The sequence below is a fragment of the Elaeis guineensis genome, chromosome 15 (genome assembly GCF_000442705.2).
Source record: "Elaeis guineensis isolate ETL-2024a chromosome 15, EG11, whole genome shotgun sequence".
NCBI classification, from domain to species: domain Eukaryota; kingdom Viridiplantae; phylum Streptophyta; class Magnoliopsida; order Arecales; family Arecaceae; genus Elaeis; species Elaeis guineensis.
Window position 1 is genome coordinate 41,757,365 of NC_026007.2, and position 24,425 is coordinate 41,781,789.

A 24,425-nucleotide genomic window follows, 5' to 3' on the forward strand; every position below is an offset into this window, starting at 1 on the left:
ACAGCAAACGACTACCTACACGAAGGTAATGTGTTCTGAACACATAATAGTAAAATATTTACTGTAGAAGTTTAAATTTTAAATTTAAATGCATGCTATATATATCATATTTAGATTCTTGTGTAGGGTTAATATATGTTAATTAATTAGATTAATTAATAATTTTTACTGTAAAATTATAATTTTAAAAAAATTTTAAAATTATCGTTTTACCCCTGCACTGAAATACACTTCACAGAGTTGGTAGGCTCCTAACGGATGGCATAGATGATGTTCTTGCTATTGATGAAGGTGATCCACATGGGCTCCTCGAGCAAGGGGGTCTTGTCAGTAGCCTTCTTCTCGCACTCAAGGGTGACGCGGAGGTGGCCGGTGGAGTGCATGTCCTACAAGAACTTGGTGGTGGGGATGGCCAACTCCAAGAGGAGGGGGACACTATGGGGATTGTCCTGGATGGTGAGGGTGATGCGGGCCTTGAAGTGGCCGAAGAGGTTGCCGATGGTGTAGATGGCACCATGGATGTGGGCCATGTGGCCGTCTCAGGTTCCTCCACTATGGTGGAGGGCGACATGGGGGAGGCAATAGGTGACAGGGGTGAGGATGGGGAAGGAGCGGAAGGTGGAGTAGACGATGTAGAAGAGTCTAGCTGGCCCGGACTGGTGCTTGCGCTGGGAGGGCTAGTGGAGGGTGATGGGGATGCGGGAAGGGCTATGGATAGGATCGTCAATGCCAGTAGTGGTGGGAGGGGAGGGGGAGGACGACGGGCTCCTGCTCTTGATGGCGATGGGGACTAGGGGTGTAGGACTGACAAGGAGGAGGGAGAGGCAACGGTACATTGAGGAGGAGGGAGGGTTGTCGCCCGTCAGGGATCGAGAGGGAGAGGGAGGGGGGTTCTCGTGCCGGGGAGTTAGGGACCGACTCAGAGTCTCAGACTGAGAGGGAGACTGAGAGAGGGAGGGTGTGGGCCGATCCATGGACTGACCTAGCCCTAACCCAGTTTAGCCCATGGGTTATAGGGGTCGGGCCAAAAAGCCCACTTGCACAAATGGGTTAGAATTTTTCAGCCTGGTCTGGCCCCATTTTGGAGCCAAATGGGTTGGCCTATGGATCCTGGCCTATTTTGATAGGTCTATGTATAAGTAACCATTAGAAGAAAATATATATAAAGAGAAACTAACTCATGAACTGAATGGTACCAAACACCATATAAAATTGTAGGTTAAATTCATGATTTCATTTTGAAATGATTGATTATTCTCATGATTTCAATACTAGATTAGTAAAAAATAAAATTATGAATTTAATTCATGATTTCATCCTACGTGGTAGTGATTTCATGTGTGACATCCCATGCAACCCAAACAACTATAAATCCATAAATAAGTTTGATTTAATGATATTTTGAAAATTATTTTTTTAAAAAATATTATTTATAAAAAAAATCACTAAACCTAACTGACACGTGTAGCATTCATATCATCATGCTGGTAAAGTTTTGGGTGATTAAATTGATGTATCTATGCAGACTTTTATTTTATTATTTTAGTTATACATACCGCTTTTATGTATTTAATTTTTTTGATTATTATGATTAAATATTGTTTACATCATCCACACACATTGTTTTGAGCTAACCTTTCGATTCTTCCATATTTCAAGTGAGAGGTTCCTCGTATTGGGTAAATAAACAACTGCTATGTCAAATATTGCAAGGATAAGGGAAAAATAAAATAATTTTTTTCTTGTTAAGTTTGTTGGGTTTGGTGATATCAAATTCACAAATTAACCTATTGGGCTTATTTTGAATTTGGTTCAAAACTCATATAATGGGTTAGTTAGGTTTGGGCTTTCCCAAGTGTTCCTAAAAAAGAGCATCTATTATATTACTCTATTGGGTGTTCTCTTTTCTTGAGGTAGAGAAGAGAGGTGAGAGGAGGATTTTGGTGGTGATGAGTTTTCTTATTCTTCTTACTTATTCAAGCTTTCAAGATTGACTGGAGAGATTTCTAGAGCATTCCAAAGCAGGCTACGTAAGATCAGAAGGGTGCTTAGGAGGTATAGCAAGAAGAGAGTTCTTCATTGAAAAGTAATAAGTCTTAAATTTGACTCCTAATATGTGATCTAATTATCACTTAGTCAGATTTAACTTTTTGGATGAATCGCATATACTGAATCAATTATAGTGAGCTCAATTAATTAAAGAGATCTATTCCTAATAAGATTTGGACTGAAAGTTTAATTCTAATTAAGAGTAAGTCTTTTGATGGGACAAGATAAGTATAGGTATAAATAGATATGATCTGATCCCTTTTTCTAACTCTCAAAAAGATATGAACGATTCCTATCGATCATCCATATTAAAGAGCAAGGTGAAAAGAGAGAAGACCAGACGTCCCATGGAAGAAGATCAAACATCCAATGGGTTATGGGATCATTGTATTGGATACATGATGGCACAAGGTATGATTTATTTATGATTTGATTTTTATATGAACATAGAAGCATGCTCCGTGCATAATAGTTTTAAAATTATCTAACAGTAAGCCTATTGTTGTAGAGTTGTAATCTCTTCTCAAACTTTGGAATCTTCCAAGTTGATAGTGGATTTTGATCTTCTCCATGCCTATGGATGTAGTTCAATAGTTGGTGAACCACATAATTTCTTATATTGTGTTGTTGTGCTTGTGGCATTCTCTTTGGTTTTCTTATTTTTCCATATTCTTACATATCTTGGTTGTTGGTGGTTTAGATCCAATTCACCGATTCATTAGTGAGTTATGATTTTGTTATTTAGGTTCTGCCATTACCTTCCCCTACAATTGGTATCAAAGCTTCAGATTGTGAGTGCAAAGTATTCGACGAATTGTCTCAATGGCTACAAGTTGATTGAAAGTGAAGAAATTTGATGGAAAGAAAAACTTTAAGCTTTAAAAGTTGAAAGTTCATGATTTGCTAATACAACAAGGATATCATAAGGCTCTACTTAGGAAGGATAAGAAGCCGGAGTTGATGTCAAATGATGATTGGGAGGAGATGGACTTGAAAGCTTTAGTTATTATTTGCATATGTTTGGCAGATGAAGTTCTCTTTAATATTATTGGAGAGAAAACATCTTTAGGCTTATAGATGAAGCTAGAGAGCTTGTACCAAACAAAGTCAATCACCAACTGAATTTTTTTGAAGAGAAGATTGTACTCTTTGAGAATGAAAGAAGGTACCAAAATCTTCGAGAACTTGAATATTTTCAACAACATTATTTGTGAGCTTGAAAGTATTGGGGAGAAGATTAAAAATAAGGATAATGCCATACTTTTACTATATACATTACTAGATTCTTATGACACAGTAATTACAAGTCTAAGTTGCACCAAAGAGGATTCTCTTGACATGGATACCATTTTTAGTGCTTTATTAGTGGATAAGCTACAAAGAAAGGCTACTTTGGGGAGTTCGTAAAGTGAAATGGATACTCTTTTGGTGAGAGGTCATCAAAGAGAATGTGAAAGCACATCAAGAAATCTTTCAAGAAGCAAGTTCAAGTATAGATCAAAATCTAAAGATTGAAATGGCAAAGGTATTTGTAGGTTGTGTGGTAAAAACGGGCACTTTAAGAATGATTGTAGAAATAAAAAATGTTCAAATTTCGAAAAGGATGTTGGTGAGTCAAGTAGCGGAAAGAATGGCTTCGAATTGAATAATGAAGTACATCAAGTAGAAGAGTCAATATTGGATGCTATCGATGGTGGATTCAAATTTGGCATTTTATCAAAATTGGATTCTTGATAGCGGTGCAACCCATCATATGTATCCACATCGTTCATGGTTTAACACATATGTGGCTTGTGAAGGTGGTATGATTTTGATGGAAAACAACTCAAATAGCAAGACCGTTGGAGTTGGTATGGTGTGCTTATGGATGTTTGATAGAATGGTTTAGATGCTTAAAGATGTATGCCATGTTCCGAATTTGAAAAGAGGTTTACTTTTTCTTTCCAAATTAGACAAAAAAGGCTACAAATTCATTGGGCAAGGTGGGGTTATTAGAGTTTCCAAAGGTACAATGGTTGTCATGAAAGATATTCGAGTTGAAAATTTGTACAAACTATTGGGGAGCACGATGATGGATGAAGCTTAGGCAACAGAAAATGATGACCTTCCCCTCCGGTTATGGCACAAGAGGTTGGGTCATATAAGTGAGAAAGGTATGAAGATTCTAGTAGAGAGGAAGCTCATTCCAAGTATTATTTTTTGTGATTCCAAATTTTATGAGCATTGTATTTATGGGAAGCATCATAAATGGAGCTACAAAGCTGGATCTCACATAAGTAAAGATATACTTGATTATATTCATACGGATGTGAGGAGTTCTCCTACTTTTTCATATGGTGGTTCTAATTAATTCATATCATTTATTAATGACTTCTCATGGAAGGTTTGGGTTAAGTTTCTCATGTCAAAGGATGAGGCATTTGAAGCATTCAAGCATGTCATGGCCGAATAGAGAATCTCACTAGATGTCGCATTAAAGTTCTTCGATTGGATAATGGTTTGGAGTACAAATCTAAAGATTTGAACTCTTTTGCAGGGAGAAGGGTATCTTGGGGCACTACACTAACTCCTATGATCCACAATAAAATAGAGTTGTGGAAAGGATGAACCATACATTGATGGAGTGGGCTTGTAGTATATTCAGCAATGCCAGTTTGGAGCACGAGTTATGAGCTGAGGCCATGTTTATGGCATGTTATCTTATCAACTGCTCACCTTCTATGGCACTTGATGGAAAGACACTGAAGGAGGTATGGGTCAAAACTTCTTGTGCTTATTCTAATTTAAAAATTTTTGATCATTATGCTTATGCATTGATTCCTAGTTGTCAAAGAATAAAGATCCAAAATCAAGGAAGTATATCTTTGTTGGCTATACAAAAGGTGTGAAAGGATTCCGGTTATGAGATTCGATGACCTTCAAAATTATCACAACATGTGATCTGCACTTTGATGAATTAAATGTATTGAGAAGAGGCATGAAAAATAAAAATAAAGAGAAGAAAGAAATCTGACATAAGACTCAAGATTTTGAACTTCCTATCTTCAAGTTATGTACCAAATGAAGGTGTTGAATCGGAGAATGCACCGATTGAGTTTGGTGAGGTAGAAGAGCAAGTTGAGCAAGATTCCGATGAAGAGGAGAGTTCTCACGAAGGTAGAGAACTATATGATATGTCTTAGCATTCAATAAGAGAGCGGCACACACCTACATATCTATAGGATTTTGTAGACCCAAATACACTTCGAATACTAATTGTGGAGGAAGAGCCATGTACATTTCAAGAAGCCATTCATGCTACCGATGCAAACCATTAGAAAGAGGCTATGGAGGAGAAAATGATGGCACTTCTTAAAAATCAAACATGGAATTTCGTGGATTTATCAAAGGGTCGGAAAGCGATTGGTTGCAAGTGGATTTATAAAATAAAGAGAGGAATTGATGGGATGATCCAAAGATATAGAGCAAGGTTAGTTGCCAAAGAATTTGTACAAAAAGAAGGTATGGATTTCTTTGAAGTATTTGCTCCCATTGTTAAGTTGGATTCTATTTGGCTTATTCTTAGTCTTGTTGCTATTAATGACTTAGAACATGAGTAATTAGATGTGAAGACGGCATTCTTGCATGGTAATCTAGAGGAGGAGGTTTATGTGCATCAACCTCAAGGCTTCATAGAGAAGGGTAAGGAGCATCTTGTATGTAAGCTCAAGAAGTCTTTATATGGGCTTAAACAAGTATCAAGGCAATGGTATTAGAAGTTGGATATATTCATATTAAGCCGAAAATTCTAAAAAAGTAAGTATGATCATTGTGTCTACTTGAAATTCTTCAAAGATGGTAACTTTCTAGTGTTAGTATTGTATGTGGATGATATGCTTGTAGTATGGAAAGAAAAGACAATGATTAAAGAGCTCAAAGACGATTTGGGCAAGGCCTTTGATATGAAAGATCTTGGACCGGTGCATCAAATTCTTGGTATGGAGGTTTGGTGGGATAGAAAAAATGGTACGTTATCATTTTCATAAAAGAGATTTGTAGAGAAATCACTTGAAATGTTTGGCATGAGCAAAGCAAAGGTCATGAGGACACCATTTGCATCTCACTTTAAGTTGTCTTTGTAGCAATATCCTAAGACGGAGAATAAAAAGAAGTGGATGGATCGAGTTTTCTATACTAGTGTTGTAAGTAGCTTGATGTTTGCTATGGTATGCATGAGACCAGATATTGCTTATGCGGTGGATGTTCTTAGTTGGTTTATGGCAAATCCTGAGAAGATGCATTGGGAGGCGGTGAAGTAGATACTTCGTTGCTTAAGTAGGACTAGTGATTATGCAATCACTTATAGCAGGAGCTCAAGTTCAATGCAAGGTTATGTGGATGCAAATTTTGCTGGTGATCTTGATAAGAAAAGATTAACAATAGATTACGTATTTCAAAATGAGAATAGTCTAATTAGTTAGATGTCTAAGCTTCAAATGATGGTTGCTTTGTCGACCATGGAGGTCAAGTACATGGCACTAATGGAAGCAAGCAAGAAAGCGATGTGGCTTCAAGGCTTGATGAAAGAGCTTGGTATAAAGATGGTTCTCATGATATTGCTATGTGATAGTATGAGTGCTATATGTTTGGCTAAGAATATGATTTATCACAAAAGGATCAAACATATTGATGTGCAATATCATTACATCCGGAAGGTCATTGAAAATGATAAGGTAAGGGTATTGAAGGTGGGCACTCATGAGAATATGGCCAATATGCTTACGAAGCCGATGCAAGTTGAAAAATTAAAATGGAGCCTATTTTCTTTGGGCTTCAAGATGAAAGGAGCATAGAGGCACATGGTTGGCATGGAGATATGGAGAATGATGACTTTACTATCAAGGTGGAGATTGTTGGGTTTGGTGATATCAAATTCACCAATTAACCTATTGGGCTTATTTTGGGTTTGATTCAAACCTTATGTAATGAGTTAGTTGGCTTTGAACTTACTTGAGTATTCCTAAAAAAGAGCTTCTATTGTATTATTCTATTAGGTGTTCTCTTTTCTTGGGGTAGAGAAGAGAGGTGAGGAGAGGATTTTGATGGTGGTAAGTTTTCTTATTCTTCTTGCTTGTTCAAGCTTCCAAGATTGATTGAAGGGATTTCTAGAGCATTCCAAAGTGGGCTTCACGGGATCAAAAGGGTGCTTTGGATGTATAGTAAGAAGAGGGTTCTTCATTAGAAAGTAGTAAGCCTATTGTTGTAGAGCAGTAATCTCTTCTCAAATTTTGTAATCTTCCAAGTTGATAGTGAATTTTGATCTTCTCTATGCCCATAGATGTAGCCCAATAGTGGGTGAACTATGTAATTTCTTATATTGTGTTATTGTGCTTATGGCCTTCTCTTTGGTTTTTTTATTTCTCCACATTCTTGCACATCTTGATTGTGGGTGGTTTAGATCCAAAGCACCAGTTCATTAGTGAGTTGTGATTTTGTTATTTGGGTTCTGCCATTGCCATCCCCTACAAAGCTGTCTCTATTATCCAGTCCAATGTTGGGTAGAAGCATATATTACAAGTAATAGGGTAAACAAGCAAAGCAAGTTCTAGAGATTTTGAGATTCACTGTAACTTTTAAGTAGCTCCTATTGGTTTAGCTTGATGCACCATCTAAAACTTGAGCTTAGACCATCCTTCAAGGAGAGAAGAGGTGTCACCACTGGGGCATTTCAAAGTTCACTTCTCTTTATGTAAACATCTTGTTAACCTTTAAAATGATCTTTCATCCACTCATAAGCTTATAGCCATTTCTGGGAATGCAAGTTAATAGGTAAGAACAAGTCTAATACATATTAGATCCAAGTAAGACGAGCAATTTTTGAAATTTAAAACCACTAGTGAAAGTTTCTTTTTTTCCTTTTTTTTCCTCAGAAGTAGGATAAGTAAAAGCCTAGCATAAAGCCATAATTAAAACATAACTTTGATCAAAGTAGGTGTGGATTGTTGGAACAACCCAACCTGTACTAATCTAGTCAAACAAAAATTAGCTCAGAATTAGGGGTGGCAATCGAGTTCGATTAGGTCGGATATGGGCCCAATCGAATGTCAGTTGGATTAAAAATTCATCAATCTAAACTCTACTTATTTGTTAAATAGGTCAAAAATTTATATTTGAACATGACTTGTTTATTGGACAGATAATCCAACTAGATCCGTATAACATGTTTATTACATGAATCAAGTTAAGTAGGATAAACAAGTTAAGTGAGTTTATAATACATTAAATAGATTTAAATTGGTTAAAGGAGTTAAATTAAATAAAATAGAATAGATTAAGAAAATTTTAAATGGGTTAAACATCTCTTAAATGAGTTAAATAGATTAGGTCATGATCCAACCCAATCATTAGACGAGTCAAAATAGATTAAATGGGATAAAGGTTTAAAACCTGAATCTAACCCATTAAATAAGCAGATTTAGATAAGTTGATCTATTTATGAACCAAATTCATTTATGTGAAACCTAAATCTACTTAAAATGGATTGTTTGTAGGTTGCATTGATAGGTAGGCCCATAAATTACAACCTTAGAGAACTCAGATTAAGCCCCTTTGATTTGACTCAGTCTAACTGTTAGATGTATGCCTTAGAAGTCAATTAGGATGACACATAATTTTTCTGAGGACATAATTTGCATCTTTTGACTTATTAATAAAATAAAATTTGGATTATTTTTTATTAATATTTTGTATCCATGAATAGTCTTAGGGATTAATAAGATAATGAGACATATTCTTAAGAGCTAGAATTTGAGATATGAGTCATTAGCGATTAATTCACGTATTGCTGTTGATTGATGGATCATCATGAGGATGATGATTGATCTACTGAGATTGATGCACAGATCACTTTCCTTTGAATAAATGAGTCTCAAATCTACAGTGTGGAGATACTAGAGTGAGAGTGAAGGTATTTGTTAGAGAACAAAGATATCGAATATGACCATTACAAGAAGTCACTTAGATGTCTACCCATCTATCAGTGACTTGCTCGATACTACAGTAGTATGTCTAATCCTTAGACATGTGGTGCTTCAGCTATTCACAATGAGACTGCTATAGTTTAACTATACATAAACTTGATGTCTAGCCATATGGATCTTCATAGTGCATGTTGACTATAGTAGGTTCGTTGTAGAAATATAATGTGCACCTAGATAAAATCTATCATCTTTGATAAATGAGAAAGATAGTCCTATATAATTTATGAGACTGAGTTCAGAAAACCTTCACCAAGACAGTGTGAACAGTGGAAAGGAGTTTCCATATATTTCACATTGAGAACTCAAGTCGAATAAATCCTATAAATGATAGATATTGTAGTTTGACAAGTAATCCATAACCTCCATTTTATCGAAATCCTGATAGAAGAACTGTATCACACGATAACTATATCTAGATATTCACCTTCTACTCTACTAGATTGTCACTACATGCTGCTAGGTGTCTCTGATGGATTATGAAGCTCATGAGGATTATCTTGATGATAAATATTTTTTATTGGATAATTAAAATTTTCAAATGATGTTGTGATAGGAATCGTAATTTTTTTCACTATCAAACAGAATAGAACCTATGGGGTCATATATAATAGGAGACTAAGACTGATGAAACAATTGGAGCTAGTATTATCAATGTGATTGATAAATTGGACTAATTTATAATTATTACAAGTAGAAAGGACTTAATTGCTAAATGTTAGCAAGCTCAAGGAAGACTAAGGTGCAAATGTTATACATCTTAATTTGATTAGATCAAATTAATTATGGCTGAATTCAAGTTGAATCAAATAGGAATTTTTCAATTGAATTTGGGTCAAGCTTTGAGCTTAGGTCACATGCATCTGAAAAGATTTGGATGCATCAGATGTATGACACCTAAATCTAATTTTCCTAAACTAATTTGAGTTGATTTTGACCAAGTTAATTGGGTCCACACCCTAGGCTTTCTTGAATAAAATCCTAGGTGCCACATTAAGTACCAAATAAGGAAGCTTTGACCTTTCTCACATGAGACGGCACACTAAGGTTTCCTGAAACACTAGGCACCCACTTTTGGCCATAAAAGGAAGGCTTCAAGGCATGAGGCAGCGGCCATAAAGAATTCCTGGCCATCAAGACTCTATTCTAAAGAGTTGTCTAGGTTTTGGACTCTTATGAAGCCCTAAGGTTTGTCAGCCTATAAATAGGTGACCACCCCAAGGCATAAAATAAAAGATTTGGCTTGTGAAGCTCTCCCCTCTATCTAGGCTGCCGCCCCATCTTCTTTCCTCTCTCCTCCATGCCTCAAGACTTCTTCCTCCACTCCATCTTCTTGCTGAAATTCAAATTTCAGTAAGAGTGTCAAGAAGAAGTCGAAGTTCTACTGTGCTTCTCAAGGTGTTGAGAACTTCATCCATCGGGCAAAGATTCTATAAAGAATCTAGCACCTCGAGAAATCAAGAAGGTTACTGATTTGCCCTCATCTCTGTATGGATACTTATAAAGGCCAAACGTATGTGTGGCTAGAAGAGAATCTTACCACGATCATCACTTGTGGAGATCATCTACCCACACAAAGGTATGAAATAAGAAAAAATATTTTTCTTATTTTGATTTTTGTTATCTTTACTTATGTTACATTAGATTCTTGATAACTCCAAAGATCATATCTCAAAGTCTTGTTCACATAAAGGTTTTGAAAGTTTTTTATGTTTCCTTTGCTATGATTCAATAGATTAGATCTATTGCTTTGATGTAAAATAGATTAGTTCTTTATGTTCACATATATATTGACATATGAAGATTTAATTAATGAGATTAATGAAAAGCATGTGTGAAAAATTGAGAAAAATTCTAATAGTGATATCAAAGCCAAGTTCGTACATAAGAAAAGGTTTCAAGTTCATCCCGACATAAGGTTACCTTGGCATAATGATGAAGACCATTATGTTGAAAGGTTATCCTAGGATGAAAAGTCTAAATAAAATCTGTTTTATTTAAGTAAGAAGATCAATCAAAGTTCATCCTGACATAAGGTTGCCCTAGCATAATAGTGAAGACCATTATGTTGAAAGGTTATCCTAACATGGAAGGTGATTGATAAGGTAAATAATTATGAAAGTGTTTTTCATATATATAAAACCCTCTAAGAAAAGATTATTAGATAATCTATGGTACTTGTCATCTGATACATGTGATGATCATCCAAATCACCACAAACCCTTTTGATTAGGGTTGTATCATGACTTATAGGACTTACATGGTTTGTAATTTTGCATTCCGTAGTGATGGAAACCAATGAGTTAATCCAATTTTGGAATAAGATTGATCAATTGGTGTTGCTCAAGTATGGCTACCCAAGCGGAGGGATAAATTGGATATTTTAAAAATTTTAATCAAATTAAAAACTTCAAACAAATATGTGCTTCTAACTTAAGTAATCGTGTGGTGAGAATAATATATAGCAGCGGAATAAAAACTTAGCTAACCAAGTATGAAAGTATATAAATCAAACACAATAGAGCACAACACAAATATATAAATTTATAATAGTTTGAAGCAACTCGCTCTTATATCCACTCTCCAAGCTCTCTTTGAGAATTTCACTATAATCTCTTGACTATAGTATGTTTATCTTTTTGGGCTCACAAACAAACCTAATTGATTTTCTTGGGCTCACCAACCACAATCCTATACCGATAGTTTTTTGAACTCACTATCAACACAATTAATTTTAACCTTAGCTCACCAACCACAATCATATAATGATTATTTTCTCGAGCTAATAATCAATCTCGAGTTTTTTTCTCCCAAAAGAAACTTAAAAGAAAATAAAATACAATTCAGCACATAAAAAAAACAAAAAATGAAACTCTATTAAGTGCGATGAAGAGACTGAAGGATTGCTCTTTGATGCTTAACTTTCTCTTCTCTTGATGCTTGAGAGGATGCTTGAAATGTTGGAGAAGATCACTCTTGAACAACTCTCTAAATAGTGTGCTATTTCTTACCTTTTCTCTTTTCTTGGATATTCAATGTAGCTCTCACAAATTTGAGAATATTTCTTTTCAAATTCACTTTCTTCCTCTTTCAATTGATTCTCCACCTTTAAATACACTCGAAAATGGTTGAAAAAAAGGTTCTAGCAGTTGGAAGGAAGAAAATAGTCATTGGAGGGCATTTGGGGTAAAAAATTGAAATTTTCAAAAATTAGCTATTACAGTCCACTTAGTCGACTAACTTTTCTCTTAGTCAACTAAGTCCCTCATTAGGTCGACTCAAAATTCTCTTAGTGACTAAGTTCTCAATTTTCAAAAATTTAACCTTCTATCTTTTACTGCCCTCTGAGACTGAGTCGACTAACTTTCTGACGAGTCGACTAAGTTTGTGTGCCAAGCGTGCCAAGAGTTCTTTGAAGTACTTTGGCTTGGCAACTTGAGAAGATATTTTTTCATGGATGAATTCTTCAATTTAAGCACCTGAAAACTCCTATAATCATCTTTGAAACACATGATTAGTATTATCTATACTCAATATTTTGGAATCATCAAAATCAATCCTATGATCAACAATTTCCTCCCTTTTGATGATGACAAAACTTTGAGTATATAAATAATAAAAATAAATAATGTGTTTCAACCAAATTGAATCATGAAGTGATAAAATGAATACATATGAATTCACACTTCATGCATGTTTTTAATTAATCTTTAATTCATTGCATATTTTATATATATACTTATATTAAAAAATATATCAATTTGAATCAATGAGTATTAAGGTTTCAATCATCAAGTTAATGAGCATCTTAAGTATTAATCCATTAAACATATACTCATCATCTCTCCCTCCCTTTTTGACATCATCAAAAAGATCAAGTGGAAGTTCAAAAATCATCATCAAAATTAACTCAATCAATTCATCAAGACATGTATCAAAATAAGAGATGTATCGCGAATGTATCGAGCAAATCAATAATGGTATCAAAATAAATAAGAGTTATAGTTTTAAATTCACATCTTGAGTAAAAATTACTTAATATAAATGATTTTACAAGGATTTTTCAAAGCATATCAATTTTTTTTATTATTATATTTGGATTTTCAAATGAGTTTCAAAATTGAAAGTATGTATCAAATTCATTTCTTGGTGTAAGAGTATGTTTCAAATTCATTTTAACTCCAATCAATTATCAAAAATGATTAATCAATCAAATCATATAAATTAAATTGAATGATTAAAAATACATGAAGGTTCAAATTAAATGAAGTATAATACAATTTTTTAAAAATTTAAGATCAAAATTCATTTATCTTATCATCAATAGAATTTTCAATCAAATCAAACTAGATAAAGTATAGAAATTATTTCTCCCCCCGTTTCTTTTAAAATAAGTATATTTAACATGAATTTAACCACTAAATTCAGAATCTCTAAATTTCAAATTTAAAAATATTTTTAATTAACCAAATATTTTATTTTTAATATTTTCTCTCCCTTAGTTTTACAAACAAAGCTATTTTAAGCATCTTATGTGGGGAATGTCAAAATATTGTTTAATTTATAAACTTTGCAATCAAAAAGATCCTTATACAATCATGCTTATTTCATTTTAAGTTTTTCAAATAATAACATGATACAAAGGATTAAACAAGCATAATGAATTTAGGATAAGGTTAAAAACAAACAATCAAAATGATATACTAGTATTTTAACCAATACATCAAAACATTAAAGTAATGGAGTATGATCAATATAAACATAGAAAAATCATCAAAATCAAGTATTTAAACTAACTAATTCCAACAATCAAGATGGTGCGATATGAGAATAAGTTCAATCTTTACCAAACTTCACTAACCATCTTCTTGAGACCAAAGCATCCATTCATAAAAATTGGCTTCTTTCTCTTCATTGGATGCTTGGCACACCTGCAAAACTATTTGATATATTTTGACACCCAAGTCATCTTGGGTCCATTGGAGTTAGTGCATATAGTTCTTTTATGAACCCAAATTCGTTTTATCTTTGATTTATTTGTATTAAAGCTTTTGCTTGCATTAATAATTTTGCATTCTATAAATTTATGTCCGATCTTATTATATCTATAGCAAATTATGTTCCTACCATGATTTTGACATTTTGTAAATGCATTCTTAAAAAACTTTTGCTTCTTGAATGGATTATATCCTATGCTGGCTTTATCAAAAAATTATTTTTTATTTTTCAATCAATATTTGTAAATTTTGAAAACTTAGAGTAAATTTGTCTACTATAGATTTTAATTTATTCACTTCTTCTTGTAAGGATTCATTCCTTTTAGTTGATTCATCTAGTTTATTTTATAATTTCTTCATGTCTTCCTCTACTTTAGATTTATCTTTACTTAAGGATTGATTCTCTTTCTTAAGTTCTTTATTTTTATGAGATAACTTCTTAAAATCATAAAATAAGTCATTAAAAGTATCATACAATTCCTGAAATATAAAATCTGAAATTGGATCATTATCATTTACCTCATCGTTGTGAGCCATCAAGCAAGGATTTGCAATGCTTTCTTCCTTTTTTTTATTTTTCTTTTCTTTGCTTTGCTTCCCCTTAATTGAAGCCTTCTTTTTCTTTTGCTTCTTCCTTTTCTTCTTCTTTTCATCCTCATGAGCCATGAGGTATAAGTTGGGAGAAGCTTCCATATCTTTCTTAGAGCAAGATTCTACTTCTTGATGTGCTCCCTCATACGTCATTTCCAATTGATCCCAAATTTATTTTGTTGAAATTTATTTTGCTAAAATACATGAAGAAATTATATTAAACTCATTAATATCTAAAGAATAATAGAGTATATTCATGGCCTTAGCATTAAGTTGGGTTATTTTCTTATCATGCTCAATCAATGTATTGAGGGTGTGTGCACCATCTATTATAATTTTTTATAAGTTATAATCGTATGCTTGTATAAAAATTTTTATCCTAGCTTTCCAATAAACATAATTTGATTCATTAAAAAATGAAGGTCTATATATAGAATAATCTTCATTAAATAAAGATTGCATTTGGATTGGCATAGAATCTTTAGTTCTTGACCACTAGATCAACAACTAATATTAGAGCACCTACTCTGATACCAATTATTGTCCAAGTATGGCAACCCATGAGTGGGCTAAATTAGATATTTTAAAAATTTTAATCAAATTAAAAACTCTAAACAAATATGTGCTTCTAACTTAAGTGATTATGTGGTGAGAATAATATATAGCAGCAAAATTAAAACTTAGCTAAGCAAGTATTGAAAGCATGTAAATCAAACACAATAGAGCACAACACAATCATATAAATTTATAATGGTTCAGAGTAACCCGCTCCTAGGTCCACTCCCCAAGCTCTTCTTGAAAATTCTATTATAATTCTTTGACTACAGTGTATTTATTGTTTTGAGCTCACAAACAAATCCAATTAGTTTTTTTGGACTCATCAACGACAATCCTATACTGATAGTTTTTCAGACTCACTATCAACTCAGTTAGTTTTAACATTGGCTCACCAACCACAACCATATAATGATTATTTTTTCAGGCTAACAATCAACCCCAAGTTTCTTTCCCCTAAAAGAAACTTTAAAAAAAATAAAATATAATTTAGCACATAAAAAAATAAAAAATAAAACTCTATTAAGCACAATGAAAAGGTTAAAGGATTGCTTTTTGATACTTGGCTTTCTCTTCTCTTGATGCTTGAGAGGATGCTTGAAATATTGGAGAAGATCACTCTTGAACAGCTCTCTAAACAGTATGATATTTCTTCTCTTTTCTTTTTTTCTTGGATATTTAATGTAGCTCTCACAAATTGGAGGATATTGCTTTGCAAATTCACTTTCCTCCTCTTCCAATTAATTCTCCACCTTGAAATATACTTGAAAATAGCTGAAGAAGAGATTCTAGCCATTGAAAGAAAGAAAATAGTCGTGGGAGGGCATTTGGGGCAAAAAATTGAAGTTTTCAAAAACTAGCCGTTACAGTCCACTTAGTTGACTAACTTTTTTCTTAGTTGACTAAGTCTTTCACTAAGTCAACTCAAAATCTTCTTAGTTTTCATTAACTTCTCAACCTTCAAAAATTCAACCTTCTGTCTTTTGCTGTCCTCTGAGACTAAGTCGACTAACTTTCTGACTTAGTCGATTAAGTTTGTGTGCCAAACGTGTCAAGGATTCTTTAAAATGCTTTAACTTGGCAACTTGAGGAGATTTTTTTTTATAGATAAATTTTTGAATTTAAGCCTTAGAAACTCTTATAATCATCTTTGAAATACATGATTAGTATCATTTATACTCAATATTTTGAAATCATCAAAATCAATCCTAGGGTCAACAATTGGTGTCTAAGGCAAATATTTTAGAATGATGGTTATTTAATTAGAATCATTGTGAAAGCACGGAGAGCCCCCCACCAATCTTACATCTACCTAACCAATTTGGTTGATTGATTTTTGAATTTGGATTGCTTAAGTTCACTATAAATGTATTACAACCATGATTTCGACTTAGTGAACCAAGTCAAGATCTCTCGAGTAGATCTATATTAATTATGGATTTATATAGGATGTAAATAAATAATTAAAACTTAAAGAGACCTAAATAAAATCTTTATATAGATATTAAGTCTAGCGATCTTTCATTATTGTAGATGTTGATGCAAAAATCCACCGAGGTCGGAGAAGCTGGAGTCGAGGGAGTCGCGGTCGCCGTCGGGACCTGCAAAGAAAGTCTAAACTGGAGTTGGGGGTGCTCTGGTAAGATCCTCCGACGCTCAAGTCAGTTCTCTGCCTCAACAAGAATGGAGTGCTCGAATAGAAATTTTAGCAGAACTTTTAGATAGAGATTAGAGCTTAGAGAATAACATATCTGGGGGTCCCCTTTTTATAGGCGAAGGGCGTAACAGATTGACAGCGACGTCTGTAACCGCCCGGTGGTGGGCCGTTCGGAGCCATGAGGAGTTTGTTACGGAGAGTAGTGGAGTGGAGTCGTGGCCATCACTGTGGCCTGCCACGTAGAGCCTGTTGTGAAGAGTGGAGTGATGTCCGTTGTCGTGACTTGCCAGAGCATGATGGAGTCACGTGGGATCTGTTATAGAAAGTGGAGCAGAGTTGCGGCCATTACTGTGGCCTGCTAGGAAGTCCAGGCCTGTCGGTCAAAGCTCGGTTGGGGGCTTTTTGTGGATGAAGTTCAGTTTCACGTAGAATCTGGCAGAAGGTCGACCGACAGTGGATGTCAGATGGCGCTGGAGAGGTTCACCCACTGGAGGGGTTCGACTGTTGGAGCCCATGCGTCGTAGGAGTTCGTCCGAAATCTATTCGCTACAGAAGTTCGGTCAGAGTCTGGTTCCCATAGAAGTCCGGATGGGGATCATTTGTTGAGGAATCTCGACCGAAGCCTGCCTGCAATAGAAGTCCAGAAGGAATTCGTTCACAAGGGAAGCTTGGGTGGAGGCTTACAGTAGAAATCCGATGCGGACCACTCGTAGTAGAAATTTGAGGTAGACCGCTTGTAGCAGAAGCTCAGAGTAGATCGCTTGTAGCAGAAGCTCGGTGTAGATCGCTTGTAGCAGAAGCTCGGTGTAGATCGCTTGTGGTGGGGGCTTGGAGTCCCCCTTGTAAGAATTCAGATGAGGTCTACCTGCAATGGGAGCTCAGGGCTGAAGTCCGACTCCCGTAGGAGCTCGGATGAAGTCTACCTGCAGTAGGAGTTCGGAGAAGAAGTCCGGCTCCCATAGGAGCCCGGATGAAACCCAAAAGGCGGTCGACCACCGTAGAAACTTGGATGGAGCCCGTCCATCGTGAAGATCTGCTGTTGGGAAAGTTCGACCACTAACGAACTGACGTAGCTCTGAAAGAAATTTGGATTGGAGTCGATCGAATTCTGTCGGAAAAGATCTGGAAGGGGTCCAGAGAATGGTTGACCCTTGTAGGAGATCGACCGATGGTAGAATCCAGAGAGCACTTGGAGCAGCCTGATGGACAACCGAAGAAGCTTATCACTGGAGAAGCCCGGGAGATGCGGCACGAGTTCATCCGGTGGGGGAACCCGGTCGACACTCGTGGAAGAAGCTGTGGGAGTTTATCCGTCGGCAGAACTTAGGAATATTGCGGAAGCTCGACCGTCGGAGAGATTCGAAAAGATGTCGCCCAAGGTTGGACGTCGGCAGAGTCCCGAGAGGGTCACTCCTGGTACGAACTTCAGCTGGAGGGGTATTTTATATCCAACACCTCAGAACTTGAGAATATTGCGGAAGCTCGACCGTCGGAGAGGTTCGGAAAGATGTCGCCCAAGGTCGGACATCGGCAGAGTCCCGGGAGGGTCACTCCTGGTATGAACTTTGGCTGGGGGGTATTTTATACCCAACACCAGTCCCCCTACTTTCGAGTTCGAGTTTCGAATGAAGGAAGTATAGAGAAATTTTTACAGCTGAAGTTGCCTCCTCGAATTCTGCATGCGACCGCCCTCAGATATCCTAGCATTTAATGCACACATGTCGGAGTCTTTTTCTAATCGAGGCGATCCGAAGAGACTTTTTGGAATTCCCATCAGAGCGTAGTCCCAAGTGCCACGCCATAATGGCCCCGCCAGCAGTCAACCGTATGCCATGGTGAGTGGGACACATGGCGGGCATTGGTCGGCCTAGGGATATCCGTCGTCATGACTGTGCCAGGCCCTGTTGCCTATTTAAACCCACTCTTTCCCTCCAGGGACTTCACTTCGCCTGAGAGTCCAGTCGGTGCCTTTCTTCTATTTGAGAGTTCTGCCGCCCATCGGTGCCCTTTTCGACCCTAAGCGTTCTTTGCGTCAATCCCCACCATCTCCGTTGGCTCCCCGCCTACGTCGGGCCAATCTAGGTTGGTCCCAAAACTTCTCTTGTCATTGCTGTTGTTCCTTCCTCTTCTTGCTTTGTTTGTTCAGCTTTCGAGGGTCTATTCGCAATCTTTCCCGATCTTTCGGGATTTCCTTCTTTCTTTCTCTTGTTGCAGGCACGGACGTAGGAGTTGCCCGGGCAGCCCTCGCCATCGACATCCCTTACGACGTCGAGCCTTCAGTCCTCCGAGCCCTTTTGAGGAGTTCTCCCATCGGGGCTTTTGCCCCGGAGGTCCGTCTCGAGGGGATGCTGCGGATCGAGAGGAGGAGGAGAAGGGAAATAGTGGCCCGCAAGTTCAGCGGCCGCCGAGCTGCCACTGAGGGCTCCCACAACTTCGAAGGGGACTCAAGGGAGAATTCCTTTAACAACAGGAATTTAATAACGGAACTGGCCGCTGAGTGCATCCCGCCCGAGAATTTTGAAGTAGTTAAACGGGACGACACCGGTCAAGGGGGTAGAGTTGCCATCATAAGCTGTGGCGGGCTTCTTGACGTCGTCGGGGTCGAGGGACCAGAGGCGGTCGGCACTGACGGTGGAACAGTAGAAGTTATTGCAGGGGCAGTGGAAGTAGCTTATGCTGACCTCATCGAAGTACCTAGGATGGTAATTGTCGGAGAGAACATGGTGGTGGTGCATGCCTCCAGCGTTATCGCAGCCTCCGGGGTACTTTCGGTTATTCTTGATGCAGGTCGTCATTGCCGCCGCCGCCCCTTGAGTTCTATCCCCCCTTTTTCCCTTAGGGTTAGGGTTTCGGCAATGGGGTGGAATGAGGTGGAGGGTGAGAGTCGATGGGTTCATCATACGTACTGGAAAATACTGCTGAGAAAGATGAAACTGGAAGGAGAAGTCGAATGCTTGAAGCGATCTCTAATGTATTCCTTTCAGGTCTTGTAGTATTGTTCTTCTTTCCTTGGCCTTCAGGGCTTTGTAACGTATACCTTGTTAATCGAAAATGAAAAGGAAATTTTTTGTTACCTTGTCCGCACTTTGCTTCAAATTATCGTCCGCCAAACTTCTTATATATATATATATATATATATATTTTTTTTATCTCGTTCGATGTCGATGTTGTCTGAAGGTTCCTAGTCGTCGCCACGTTGGCTTGCTTTTCTTGTCATCCTTCTTTTTTGGCCTTAAGGGCTTTGTAATGCATACTTAGTTAATGAAATGAAAAGAAAATTTTCCATTGCCTCTTCTACTCATGTGTTGAGTTGTCGTTTGCCGAACTTCTTTCGATTTTTACCTTGCTCGATATCGATATCATTCGAAGGTACCCAATCATCGTCGCATTGACTTGTCCCTTTTGTTTATGGTCACAGATTTGTCCGGAGCCACTCGAGTTTGACACTTTCTTTCGGAGTTCAAGCTCAGAGGTCTGAACTTCTCGTTGTCTTGAGGAAGCCGTCTTATCCTTGGCCTGTGTTGAGATCCCTCTTGGAGACTGAGGATTTTTGATAAGAATCTCTGTTCTCGCTGAGACGAGGTCCCCTGTATCTTTGATGTAATTTATTTTTCATTTGTCACTGGTATAGTTCGTCGCTTTCCTTTTTAGCTTCCCTCCTTTTTCTTTTTCTTTTCTCGGGTGAGGGTTTTTCCTCTGCTCTTAGTGGGGTCGGGGGAGCGTGGAGGGGCCGTCGAGAAGATTTTTTTTTTCTTATCTGATCTTGAATGATCAGATCTTAGTTGGCGTCAGGATGAGGTTCTCCTCCTATTCTTGATGTAGTCGATTTCAGCTCAGGTTAGGATGAGGTTCTCCTCCTGTTCCTAACAAGGCTGTGGGGGCACATATGGGCGTTGCAGGGCCTCTCCCCCCATCTGATCTAAAATAACCGGGCCTTCGACTTTGCTCATGTTAGGGCGAGGTTCTCCTCCTGTCCCTAACAGGGCTGTGGGGGCACATATGGGCGTTGCAGGGCCTCTCCCCCCATCCGATCTAAGGAGAATCGGGCCTTCGACTTTGCTCATATTAGGGCGAGGTTCTCCTCTTATCTCTAACAGGGCTGTGGGGGCACATATGGGCATTGCAGGGCCTCTCCCCCCATCCGATCTAAAAGTAATCGAGCCTTCGACTTTGCTCATGTTAGGGCGAGGTTCTCCTCCTGTCCCTAACAGGGCTGTGGGGGCACATATGGGCGTTGCAGGGCCTCTCCCCCTATCCGATCTAAGGAGAATCGGGCCTTCAACTTTGCTCATGTTAGGGCGAGGTCTCCTCCTATCCCTAACAGGGCTATGGGGGCACATATGGGCATTGCAGGGCCTCTCCCCCCATCCGGTCTAAAGAGAACCAGGCCTTCGACTTTGCTCATGTTAGGGCGAGGTTTTCCTCCTGTCCCTAACAGGGCTGTGGGGGCACATATGGGCGTTGCAGGGCCTTTCCCCCCATCCGATCTAAAGAGAATCGGGCCTTCGACTTTGCTCATGTTAGGGCGAGGTTCTCCTCCTATCCCTAACAGGGCTGTGGGGGCACATAAGGGCGTTGTAGGGCCTCTCCCCCCATCCGATCTAAGGAGAACCGGGCCTTCGATTGTGTCGAGATGAGGTTCTCCTCCTGTTCCCGACACGGTTAGTTTCGATTGTCCTGTCAATATAAGCTCATGCCAAGAGAGAAGACATGTGGATATAAAACTTTTATTTAAAGTAAAGTTATCGGTAATACATTCATAAATTTTTTGAGCTTCATGGTCGTGGGAGGTCTGCTCCTCCGAGTTCTTTGAGGTAGTAAGTTTCGGGCCAGACTACCTCCTTGACTTCGTACGGGCCTTCCCAGTTTGGAGCAAGCTTTCCTTGATCCTGAGGTTGCGAGACAGCGGCTCGTCGAAGCACTAGGTCTCCTACTCTAAAGACTTTGTTTTTGACCCGGGAGTTGTAGTAGCGGACGACTTTCTGTCTGTAAGCTGCCATCCGAACTTGAGCTGCCTCTCACTTTTCTTCTAACAAGTTGAGGTTGGCTTTGAGACCCTGTAAATTGTGATGCTCATTGAATGCCATGACTCATGCTGACAGGAGTTTGAGCTCAATTGGGATAACAGCCTCCGTTCCAAAGGCTAAAGCAAAGGGGGTCTCCCCCGTGGGCAGTCTTTGGGTAGTTCGGTACGCCCACAACATATGATAAAGTTCATCTACCCAAGTTCCCTTCGCTCTTTCGAGCCTTGTCTTGATTCCTTGCAGCAGAGTTCTGTTGGTCACTTCAGCTTCGTTGTTGGCCTGAGGATGGGCTACTGATGTGAAGTTATGGGAGATGTTTAGGTCCTCACAAATCCAACAAACTTTGCTCCCGCAAATTATCATCCATTATCAGTAATTAGGGTTCTTGGTAGGCCGAACCTGCAAACGATTGACTTCCAAATGAAGTCTTGCACTTTAGCTTCTGTGATTTTTGCCAACAGTTCGGCTTCAACCCACTTGGTGAAATAGTCAATTGCTACCAGGAGGAACTTCTTTTGCCCTGACGCCACGGGAAAAGGTCCAAGGATATCCATTCCCCATTGCACGAACAGCCATGGGGCGCTCAAGGGTGTAAGTTCGGAGGCGGGCTGTCTTTGGATGTTAGCATATCTCTAACATCGATCACACTTTCTGATGTATTCAATGGAGTCACGGTACATTGTCGGCCAGTAATACCCTTGTCAGAGCAACTTGTGGGATAAGGATCTAGCCCCCAGATGGCTTCCGCAGATTCCTTCGTGCACCTCCCATAAGGCGTAGTCAGCTTTCGAAGGTCGGAGACATTTTAAAAGGGGCAAAGAGTATGACCTCTTGTACAATTTATCCTCATAAAGGATATATCGGGAGGTTTGATTTCTGAGCTTTCGAGCTTCTTTTGCATCATAAGAAAGAACCCCGTCTCTAAGATATGCCACCAGTGGGTCGATCCAACTGGATTCATGGCCAATTTTCATCACGGGCCGCGATTCTTCCGTACTTGAGCACTTCAGAACTTCAAAGAGAACTTTCTTTGGTAGTTCAGCCGGAGCCAATGTAGCCAACTTAGAGAGAAGATCGGTCCTGATATTTTTTGTTCTTGGAATTTGCTTGATGTTGAAGCTACTAAAGGCGGGGATGATCTCTTTTACCTTTTCAAGATATTTGGCCATGCTGTCCTCCCATGCTTCGTAGTTTCCGCTGACTTGCCCCACTACCAATTGGGAGTCACTATAAATTTGGAGCCAATCTACTCCTAATTCTTTGGCGATCCTCAATCCTGTGGTTAGAGCTTTATATTCCGCTCCATTGTTCGTTGCGGGAAATTCGAAGCGCAGTGCGTACTCCACGACGATCCCCTCCAGACTGATCAAGATCAGGCCCACACCTACGCTCGACATGTTGGAGGATCCGTCCATATAGAGGGCCCAAAAGCAATCAGGGAGGTCTGTTTCTTCTTTAGAGGAGTTAGGTCAGGACTTCAGGCCATCAGTTTCACCTTGTTCAGGTTCGGCCTCCTCCGGGATAGTGCATTCCACTATAAAGTCTGCCAATATCTGGGCTTTTACTGTCGGTCGAGGTTGATAGTTGATGTCGAATTCTGTGAGCTCGATCGCCCATTTCGCTATCCTCCCGAAAGCATCCGCCCGGTGTAGAATCGCCTTAATCGGCTGGTCGGTGAGTAACGTTACGGTGTGCCCTTGAAAGTAAGGTCGGAGCCTCTGGGCTGCAATCAACAGAGCGTAAGTTAGTTTCTCTAATTTAGTATACCTGGTTTCGGCATCTCTCAACATGAGACTGATGTAGTAGATCGGCTGTTGAATTTTTGTTTCTTCCTTAACAAAAACTACTGCGAGAGCCATAGGGGAGACCGCCAGGTACAAGAACAACTCCTCCCCAGGCTCAGGCTTCGCCAATAGCAGAGGCGAGCCGAGGTAGTTCTTTAGTTCTTCGAACGTCTGTTGACATTCAGTGGTCCAACAAAAGTTCTTCAGCTGCTTGAGGGTTTGGAAGAAGGGTAAGCACCGTTCGGCCGACCTCGCAACGAAGCGATTCAGGGCTGCCACCCTTCCTGTAAGATGCTGAACTTCTTTTATCGACTTCGGGGCGGCCATCTCCTGGATGGCGCAAATCTTCTCCGGATTGGCTTCAATTTCATGCCCCGATACCATGAAGCCCAGGAATTTTCTCGAGGTCACTACGAAAGCACACTTAGTTGGGTTCAGTTTCATCTAATATTTTCGGAGGACACCAAAGGTCTCCTCGAGGTCGGCGACGTGGTTCGTTGAGGATTTGCTTTTCACGAGCATGTCGTCCACGTAGACCTCCATGTTGCGGCCGATCTGCTCTTTGAAGATTTTGTTCACCAGCCGCTGATAGGTCGCACCTGTATTTTTGAGGTCGAAAGGCATGACCCTGTAACAGTAAAGACCACGGTTTGTAATGAAAGCAGTCTTTTCTTCATCTTCTGATGCCATTCTGATTTGATTATAGCCGAAGAATGCATCCATGAAGGTGAGAAGCTCATGGCCCGAGGTCG

The 24,425-nt window shown here is 38.7% G+C and overlaps 1 pseudogene; it reads right to left on the minus strand.

Annotated features, from left to right (window-relative positions):
* Positions 1-209: 209 nt before the first annotated feature.
* On the minus strand, positions 210-974 carry LOC114912779 (uncharacterized; annotated as a pseudogene).
* Positions 975-24,425: the final 23,451 nt, after the last annotated feature.